Source organism: Drosophila santomea, chromosome 3R, assembly GCF_016746245.2.
Source record: "Drosophila santomea strain STO CAGO 1482 chromosome 3R, Prin_Dsan_1.1, whole genome shotgun sequence".
Taxonomy (NCBI): domain Eukaryota; kingdom Metazoa; phylum Arthropoda; class Insecta; order Diptera; family Drosophilidae; genus Drosophila; species Drosophila santomea.
The window spans coordinates 10315752-10326386 of record NC_053019.2 but is presented as its reverse complement, the minus strand read 5'-3'; the positions used below and the strand labels follow the sequence as shown (position 1 = coordinate 10326386).

General features: G+C 46.1%; 1 pseudogene; it reads left to right on the top strand.

The window, feature by feature from the left end:
- The first annotated feature begins 324 nt into the window (after nucleotides 1-324).
- LOC120453295 lies at nucleotides 325-947 on the top strand (annotated as a pseudogene).
- Nucleotides 948-10635: the final 9688 nt, after the last annotated feature.

Genomic DNA, 10635 nt, shown 5'->3' with positions numbered 1-10635 from the left:
ATCCGGGGACTTGGCACGCGTTCCGAAAACTTGAAGCCATAAATCACGGCGCTTGCCAAACAAACAAGACCGCAACCGCAGACGGGCAAACAAAAATCACAAAAAAGAAAAAAAAAAAACAAAGTACACACAAGTCCGCAGGACCAAGAATGAATCCTTGGTTCGTCCACGGTCCACATCCACCTTTGATAAATTCAAGAGCACGCACTTTTGATTTAGGCAAATCCCCACTCGGATATGTGAGACTATATCATGCATTGGCAGAAGTCAGCGGATCGGATTGGAGTGGGTGTGGGTGTGCGGCGAAAGAAATCTCCATAATATATGCCGGAACATATTCAGCACACAAATTGCAGCCAGCAAGGCTGGCAAATCCGGCTGCGGATTCCTGACCAGTCCGGATAGGGATAGAGTTCTGCTTCACAGGATTGCAATATTATAATTCAAATTTATGCAGCCACGAAGGAACCCTTTTCACACGCACTTTCTTATCGACAGCGAGTGATTGGGTGGCTTGGGTGGAGCAGCAGGAAGATTGGTGGGTGAAGCTATAGGTGGAGGTGGAGGTGGAAAAGGACATTCACTTTCTGGCAAATGGAAAACGAGAAGTCTGGCGGCGGAAACGGAAATGAAGCCAAACGGAACAAGAAAAACAAATTTACAAAATGAAAATGCCACACATTCACGTGAAGCGGGGGGAAAAGCCAGCATCCCCACGGTATTCGTTTGGCGATTTGCCTGTCACAGGGTTCGCAGAATCCCCATCTTCCTGCTCGCTGCCCAAACTCCAATTCTCCTAACTCACCAAATATCGTTGCTGTCGCCGTGGCTGCCACTTGTTTTATTTATTGCTTTTTTAACCCTTTTTTTTGGGACTCAATTCGACTCGACTCGAATCGCCGCCGCTTGTTATTCTCGATTTCCCCCTGACAGTCCTGACCAAATGAAATCGAACCAACCCACTTCCATTCCCACATTTTCCCGCCCACTCGAGGGTCGGAAAAGCTTTGCTTTCGCAGCACGCAAACTGCAATCGAACGGCCGCTTAATGAAGTCGCCGCCAAGTTCATTCGAAATGCATCGATTTGCTGGCCTCCGCTTTTATCCTAATGAAAAGAAAGTGAACTCTGGAGCTGGGCAATTTGCATAAGCCTAGTAGCATTTAGACAAGGGGATTAAGGTCAATTGCAAAGCTGGTTTTGCAGCCAGCAAAAGTTCTCAATCGGTTGATTTGTTCCTACTGTAACTCTTTATATTGCCTCTAATTCATCCAATCTATTCATTGGAATCGAATTCATTATTCGATCTTTTGACTAATTCAGGCAGTTGGTTTTTCTACACAATCAAACACCATTGCAACATTAGCCTTAGGAAGCTCAATAAAAAATGAATTTGAATTACACTACCAAGAGGTCATAAGGCATGAATCAAAACGCAAAGGTTTCGCTCAATTTGTGATTATTTTTCGCACTTCAGGCAAATGAATTGTCGCCACATCTTCTGGCTGCAAAGTGCGAGAGACCACAGAATTAAGTTGACATTTTCGTATATTTCGTCTGGCATTTGCGATCAGGCGAAGTGGTCAAGGCTCCCACCTGCCTACCTGGCGCTGGCTAATCTACATCTACGAGATTGACATTTTTTCCCCCACACGGCACCTCCAATCATAAATTGGCAATCCTTAAAGAGCAGCAGCATAAAACAGAAAAAACAGAAAAAAACACCATCCACTAGCCGTTGAGCAACTTCATTACACGGCAGATCCCAGAGATTCGGCTTAATTGAGACGCAGTTCGTCTGGCAGTTGCCAGTTGCCTGGCCAAAGTTAGCAGCTTTTTCATTAGTTATATTAATTGAATGGCAAACACACGGCACCAAAAAAAAAAACCAAAAAAAGAAGCACAACAAAATCCGTTAATTTTTTGTCGCCAATTTGGTGGCCAACCACCAAGGCAAAGCCACTTTTTTGAAGCATTCGTTTTTGGTTTTTTTTCGTCACACTCTGTTTTGGAGTGGATAATATTATGGGGTTTTGTGGGGGAATTCGGGGGAAAATCGCTTTATTGCAGATGATATATGGGATGAAGCTGCTGATGACCTCATTGGTGGAACCCAGAGTGCACAGCAAAAATATTTGCGTTCCTCAGCTGTAAATGTTTTCCAATTTTGCTCTTATTTGAATATATAATATTAGCTTAGTAGTGATTGATTCTTATTTCTTTGAGATGTCTTAGCTGTCCAGCTTTGATGACTGTGGCTTTTTGAGAGCAAGGAGTTTTCTTTCTGTGCTGGGAATTACCTCGACTGCTGACCAGCTGCCCCTCAGTTTGGCTAATAATTTCAGCTGGTTGTCCACTAGGTTCTCCATTTTTTCGCTGCGCTACCTTGCTGTTGGTTTTGTTTCGCGCATTCTGCCTGCATAATGACAAAAGTTTGCACTACAATCTGGGAGTTTTGGCCCCCGGCTCCCAACTCCCAACTCCCGACTCCCGACTCCCGACTCCCGACTCTGGGCATCCAGCTGGTCGGATATACATAGCTCCTCGGTGGTCAGCGTCCATTTGTCCATTTGTGCGCTGCGCAGTCGAGATGACAATCATTTAATTAGAAACTTTCCCATAGGCTGCTCGTCTGTTTGTTGCCTTCTTTCTTTTTCTCTCTCCCGCTGTTTTTTATTTATATTACTTTTTTCTTATTTTAATAAGTAGTTTTGCGAGCTGTTAATTAACTTGTTTGAACAGGTGTGAAAAAGTTGTCAGTGGGTATGCGATGGGAACGGGGCTTGGAGGGGTTGGGGCTTGTCCAGTAATTACAGTTGGCCAACTTTTCAGAAAAGCCAGGTCTGGCTGCTCTTGGTCCGTCCCTCATATTTGCATAAAGCAGCGGCAGCAATATTGCAGGCACTGCAGCAGAAGCAGCAGAATCAGCAGCAACATCGCCGCCTTTTATGCATTCTGCAGTGACACTCATCATGGCATTGGAGGAGGATTGGAGGAGGTGCGGAGGAGGTGCGGAGGAGGTGCGGATGAGGAATCCAGCGGACTGCAGACTTGCAGAAATTAAAAATTCCGATCGGAATTCCCCGATAAGTTGTCGCCGCAGAAACAATTAAATATCGCTGGCGTCGTCCACACAACGACACGATTGGCATTTGTTATAGGCGCCTCGGTGCTCGCAAATGCGTAGCAATTGGCGCTACATTTGGCCACGGATCTGCGCCACTGGCACCTCAACTGGTGACTGCTGACTGGTGACTGGGTACCTCCTCCATCACCTCCAGCTCTCCAGCTATCCAACTCCCCAGCTACGTGACCGATCGCCGTTCGCGATACGCTGCCACCGATCCCTGGCGACTATTTTGGGCTTGGGCCATTGGAACACCGGTGAAACCCCAGGAAGACTGGCATCCGCGACTCCGAGACAGGCGAGTCGAAGTGTCAGGGCGCCAAATGGAGCGTTGGAGCATTGAAGCATTGGAGCATTGGAGCGCTGGAGCGCTGGAGCGGCGGATTTGCCGTTTGACTGATGATCGTGATTAGGCGGCGATCGGAGACCCAAGAGTTGAGAACTGAACCGAACTGAACCAGAGCAGGCACTGCGAGAAAATCTATGGAGAAAATGGTCATAGGATGGTAGTAACAGAGTTGGTTATCTGGTAATGATACTATCTGCTGTTTTATTTATTCAACATATACATATTTTCATGTGAGAAAGATTTATTTTTGATCTGTAAGATTATTATGTTTTTAATTTGATTATAAAGTAAACTAGTTTGTTGTGAACAATTTAATCAGATTTCAAAAGGCTTTCTGCCTTTCTGCGTGCATTGGGTTCTCAGGAGGAACCCCTCTAACAGATTTCGAGAACGTTCTAGGGCGGGAACCGGAGATCGGCCAGGTTCATTAAGCGAACGCTTTGTATAAATTATGCTAATGATGCTTCAATTGATTTGTAATAAAAATCCAAAACGCTGCGGCCATAAGATAAATATGCTCGAAGCACGCACTCCGCCGGGCATCCGATCGAATCGAATCGAATCCGAGAACGGGAACGGGAACAGGAATCGCTGGATCGGGAAGGGAGGAGCACTTGAACTGGAGCTGCGACTGGAGACACCGCGACGGGATGGGTTGGAATGGGATGGAATGGGATGGGTTGAAATGGCAAGGGGAGTGAAATGGAAGGCACCTCCTGGTGCATGTTATGTGTTATGGTCTGTTGTGCGCCTGTCGTCGCCGTTGTCCCCCAGCGGCGTTTTTAGTGTTGCAGCTGCAGCAGCGGCAACATCGCAACAGCGCTGCGACATGGCCAAGTTTACATAATTAGAAAGCTGGCGCATATGGTGCCGCCCCCATACCACCACCACCACCACCACCATCACATGCTCAACCACTGCTACACTTTCCACAACCAATTTGGTGGTGCAGGATTTTCCGTCGCGCCAGACAAGTTCAAGTTTGCCGGTGGCTTTGGCTTTGAACCCTTTCACCAATTTCGCACACTCTGCCATTTTCGGGGCTGCCGTGGCCCAGCTGCTGCAATTAATGCTCCATGTGGGCTGAGGACTCAGGATTCCACTCACCCACACACACACACAAAAACACACACACTAGCTCCTTTCAATCCCCCGCCTAACAAAGTGTGTGTGTGTGTGCAAAATTGAGAAAACATGCCTAATTTCGTGTAATTGCTATTTGATTTATTGCAATCTAGAAAATTTGACTTTTGGCGCAGTCTGCGCTGCCGTCGTCAAGTTGTTTTTACCCTGTTCCGCTCCCCTGCACTTCTGATTTCGGGGATCAAGCGGCCATTTAGCTAGTGTTCACTGTAACCGTTGGTCGTGGCTGGTGGCCATCGTGCGACTCGTGGATGAGGACGTGCCACCCACCCAGATGCTGGCTACATTTTCTAATGAGTAATTTGGCCAACGGAGCTGCCTTGTTAATGATGTGCGTGAGTGGGTGGCCGGTTGGGAAATGCGTGATAAGATTTCAGAGTCAAGTAATTGCCAGGCCAAGACAGCTACAGCTGCGGGCCAAGATGTAGCGCCTGTCAACCAACTCTGCTGGCCAAGCAGCACGGCCAGCAACTAATAATGATTCCCTTACACTTCAGCCAACAACTAATATAAAAGTATAGAGTCGTTTAGACGGGTATGAGCAGCCTGAGCTCCTCTTGCAAATCCACAGGGCGAGTCCTCGCGGGCCTTTTATGACATTAGGTGCTACTGAATTACCCCTCGGGAAACGGCGAGCCATTACAGTGGGCAAAAAACTTGGTTCTTTTAATCTATTAAGGTAAGGGAAACTAAGGTATTATACAAGCTATTTCAAATACATACATATAAGCTTCATAGGAAATCAGCCAGTATTCAAGTATCTTCCAAGATCTTCAGCAGCCATACAGAGCTGTTCAGTGTAGCCACCCAGTGGACACCCCGCCGGTATGTGGTGTCCTAATGAAGCCCACCTATATGGCCAGAGTCTCGCCTCCAATTCCGTTCACCCCCCACCATCCCCCCCGAGGCGGTGGAAAACCGCAGAGGTAGACAGCAGCTCCTTCGGCCATTAAGCTGGAAAAGTGCTCGTGTCTGATGACTTTTTGCGCGCGTTGACAATTTTCCTGTGTGATGTGCCCAAGATTGATGGCCTGCAATTATCGGCGATGAGGTAATTTATACATGCAAGCGTGTATCCGAGTGTTCGCGCCCTGTCACGCCCCCCACACTCACACTCCCACGCACACACACACACACCATTACACTGGGCAAGGAGAGTGTGTGTGAATTCAATTAAAATGAAGTGCAGAGCCATATTTTATGCAACAATTGGAATTAAAATTAAAAACTAAATATCGATTTCGAAAAGGACAACCGCATTGGTGTTAAGGGGGAGGGGATATGAAGTCTACAGGGGTTAAGGGTTAAAAGAAAGTGCTCAATACCCGCACACACACACACACAGACACACACACGTATGCATATGAGGTGGTGTGGCAATAACACAAATTACGCAACATATGGTGCCAATGATGTTGCCCTTTTTGACGTTCGAATGTGCCTTTGTATGTGTGTGCATGTGTGTGTGTGTGAGTGAGTGTGTGTGATTGCGGCACAATCCTTTTGGCTGTCAGTGATTTTAATGCCTTTATTTCTCCGGCACTTCCTTTCGCCCTTTTCTTCAACGTCCCATCGTCCCTCGCCATTTGGCTGCTCCTTTTTTCCACTTTCGACGGGCTTTTTACTTTTTTAATCTCAGGTGACGCCGCCTGGGTGTCGTAAATCAACCTCACCACCAGCAGACGGAGAAAGGGGTGTACTTTCTCCACCCCCTTTTCGCTCTTACGCTGTGTGTGTGTAAGTGTGTGCGATAATTGAGTTGTGAGTGCCTGTTACAAGACCTTCGAATGAAACACATTGCATAGCAAGGAAACTTTAATATTTTCAGCTTCTCGAAGAAATTTCGTCTGCTGACCAAGAGGGAACTGCAGTTTTACCTATATAAAATATAAAGATTGCTGTGTATGTTCGAAGGACTTTTCATCCTGGCATCCTTGATAAATTGACGTGCGGCTCAGGAAGCTGCGAATTATCGGTTCCTGTATATTGGGCACTTCGATAAGGGCAACAATGGGGCACATCCTTGGCACTTAATGCTAATTTCCGCGAACATCCTTTGCACCACCCGCGGTGGCTGTTTCATTTTGCCATTAGTAGGAATTTCAGTTTGTGTTCGGGGGCTCTAATGCCATAAAGAATTATAAAATGTCTTAATGGTCGCGTAACAATTTCAACAATGAAAACGCGCCCCGAGAGGCGACACTAATCGCCAAACGAAATGAAATTTACACAAAAGTTTTCCCCTTTCCTTCCAGGGAAAACCCCATCCTCCGGCTAGATGCTTGGATGCCACTGACAAAGGCCAGAGATGGTCCTTAATTTTTGTGTATCCTGGCTCTGCCAGCGGAAAGTGTTAAACATGTCAGGGAATTTGTTTATTGGGGCTTTTCGGGATCTTATGCTCGGCTGGGGTTTCCTGCGAATCGAGTGGAGCGGAGTGGCGAATGGGCATCTGTTTGCGGCCAAAGTTTTGGCCTACTCGCAATTTCTAATTAGCCGGCTGCGAGTTTAATTAAAATTGAACATCGGCTCTTCGTAAGGCAGCACTTACACTTGTAGGCCAGGTGGCTACGAAAGCTGCGGATTTCTTGCTGCTACGCTAATTTTTAATTAGAGAAAATTGCACGAGTTTCGGACAGGCACTCACCGCCGAATTTCCACCTTTTTCCGCTTTTCAAAATGGCCGCCAGCGAGCGCTATTACAATTAGTATTGCATACTTCAAGGGTAGCACATAACCTCAAAAAAGCGGGGCGACTGGCAAATGGCATTAAATAAAACTTAATTGACAATTTGAAGAGCCTGCCGATTTTGGAAAGGGGTGGAGGTGGGGCCAACCGAGTTGCCATTGCACCAGTCAATTAAATTCGCCACCACCACCACCATCGCCACCGAAAACGAGAACAACGTATTGACTTTTGCATTAATTTGCGAAAATTCCAACAAACTGCACAAATTAAAAATTGAATTGACAATAATTTAGCACTTCTCGGCATTTATCTGCCCGCTTTCCCAGCTTGGCAACCAAACCAAACAAAATGGCGTTTTAACGCTAACTGACAGCTCAAGTTAAAAATGTCTGCTTATCGAATTGAAAATTATTTAAATATGCGTTGCTAATTAGGCAGCGGACAAGTTCAGCGCAGTTCCCCGATTGCCTAAAAGGGAAATGTCCAGTCAGGAATTGGATTTTGGGGTTTCGGATGGGGTAGCTATAATTATTCCTTTGACAAGTGGAAATTAGAGAGAAAGTGGTATAAATAGAAAAGTGGTCAATTGTGCAGGTAGATCCACTTTTATGCTCACTTTATAAGGTATTCAATGTTCAAATTTTAAATTCACATAATAGAATGTTCATTAAACTTGAAGAAACTTTGCTAGCAAAGAGGGATATTTGAGCATTCCTTGTGAGCGATCATCCTTTAGTAAGAGTATCAAATGCACGGATCCGCAAATGTAACCAAACTTTTGGGGCCAACCATTCGGCGGACATTTGGAGTTCTCGGAATGTCAATTTAGGAACAGGATATACGCCAAAGTTTAATTATGCAAACAGTCGGAGGCAGTCGCGCTTTCGGTGGAAGGGGCAGAGTGGCACAACTGACCGAAAATGATATACAACTAATTTATTTTCAATTTTCGGAAATCATGAGCGCTATTAAAATGTTAGTTGTTATGGGTTTGGGTATGGAGTGCTCCATACTCTGGCTGGCTGCATTAGAGGGTAGGCTGCAATGTGGCATGAAATTGACACAGGACACCACCGATGCAGATGTGGTGCGCATGTGGTTGGCTAGGTGGTTGGGTGGTTCAATGGAGTCCATAGAAAACGGAGGAGTGAGCACGGTGGCTTTTTATTTTTGCATTAACAGCAACAAACACGACAATGAAATGACAACTGAAATGTCCGATACGCAAATAATATGCAATTTTATTTTATTTTAAACAAAGGATGAGCCCGCGTGGGATTGGCTGTGTGTGGATGGGATGAATGTGGGCAGATTGGATTGGGTTTGGGTTTGGGATTGGGTTTGGGATTGGGATTGGCTGGCTGACCAGCTGAATGGCTCTTTCGGACGGATGTTAACTTCCACTTAAATGGCTGCGCTTCCGCTTGTCGTTTGTTCGGCTTTTTAATATAATGTACATAATTTTTCAATTTTTATTTATACGCCAGCGTGTTTATGTGTGTGCATTTCATTTGCAGTCGCATTATCGCACACCGCATGCCGAATAATAATAATGCATAATAATGTTTCGGATTGGGACTGCGATTGAAATTGGGATCCCATCTCGGCCATGTTCGCAAATCAGACATCAGCGTTTCAACATTTTTTCTGCTTAATTTCGCAATTTTTATCCACAAAGAGCAGTGCTTCTTCGGTCGTTCAGTGTGCTCAATCCCCCCACCATTTTCCCGCCGACTTTTCCGCCTGACATTTCACATGCAGCTGTGTGCGTGAATATATGAGTTGCATGTGGAGCCCGACACACTCTCATTGTTTATGAATTTCAGCCCCTGGTGACAGACAAAACGGCAACAACAATCGACCATCGAAGAGTGCCACAGCAGCTGCGCTCTGCTCTTCAATTAAATATGAAAATTTGTCAATTATTTTGTGCAACATGCGACGTTTGTTAAATTAATAATTATCCCTGTTCGACTCGGCGCCGAGAATTAAGCTCTGCCTTGGCCCCAATTCGATTTTGGCAGTGCAGTGCGACAGGCGAGTGACAAATTAAAAGGCGATGCTTCATTAACCTTTAATTGCTGAACTGATCACCTGAAGTTCTTAATTAAAGTGGGGATTTATGCCACGTCTCTGCCTTTCTCATTATTTTTTTGGACACAAGTGTATAATTACTTTATGCAATCAAGGAGGAAAGCTGGATATTAAGTTAAATAAATTTAAACACCAAAAATCCATGTTCATTCATTAGACATATGTGTTTATTAAAAAGTGTTTCCATAAACTTGCATCTTATATGTGTTTATTAAAAAGTGTTTCCATAAACTTGCATCTTATTAACTCACATCATTTTCTGCCCAACATTGCAGAGCTGGAGATGTGAACTGGATTTTACAGCCACATTTCAAAGAAATAACTAATTTGTACCATTTTATTTATAGCTTTAACTTAATTCCCCATAGGCCACTTCCCCTCACAGGCGCCACTGCACCACCCACCCACTTGCACCGCCCACAGCTACGCCCACCCACTCGTGCGCTGCTCCCCCAATAACTCTGCACTCATATCTCCCCCCAGTTTTTCCCCCACTGCCATTGCCACGTCCATTTGCATCCAAGATTCCGAGTTGCAGTCGCCGACGCGACGTGCCTAAAAAGAAATTTCGCTTGTTTTGGCATTGCCGCTTGACATGCGCTGCATTGTTGCCTGTGTTGCAAGACCCATGCTGCTGTTCTTGTTGTTGTTGTTGTGGGTGTTGTTGCTGCGGCAGTGTGTGTGGCATTTAACACTATCAAGAGTCAAAAGTGCGTAGTATAGGTTTTTGGGGCAGGGAAGTAGGTAGTGCTGGCTGGGGCAAGAGAGTGGAGCCGAAGTTAACTCAAAAATGTTTGCATGTTGCGTGCCACGCAAACATTCTGCACCACCTACCCAACGGCTGAGTGGGCAAAGCGGGGTGTGGGGGTAGGGGAGGGGGTCCAGGGGCGGTGGATCAAGGGGGGGGCAGCCCCTTGAGAGGAGGGGGCACCCGAGGAAGTAACATTTGCATGCAAGATTGGGCGCGCGCGCATGTCCAAAGTGGCGTCGTCGTTGTTTGCTGTTTGTTGTTGCAGTTGCTCTGGGCTACGAAGTCGTCCTCTTCACCAAAACCAAAAACCCAACCACCAGGCCCCCGCCACCCCACCCCTCTGGCAACCCCTTCTCAAAGTCAAAAGACCCCCCCCCCCCCCCCCACAAAATCCACTATTTTTGGTGCTTTTTGCCCTGATGCAGCAGCTGCGTTTTGCGATTGGCTGACTTGGCCTGCCCTTTTGGCATTTTCGTGTGCATG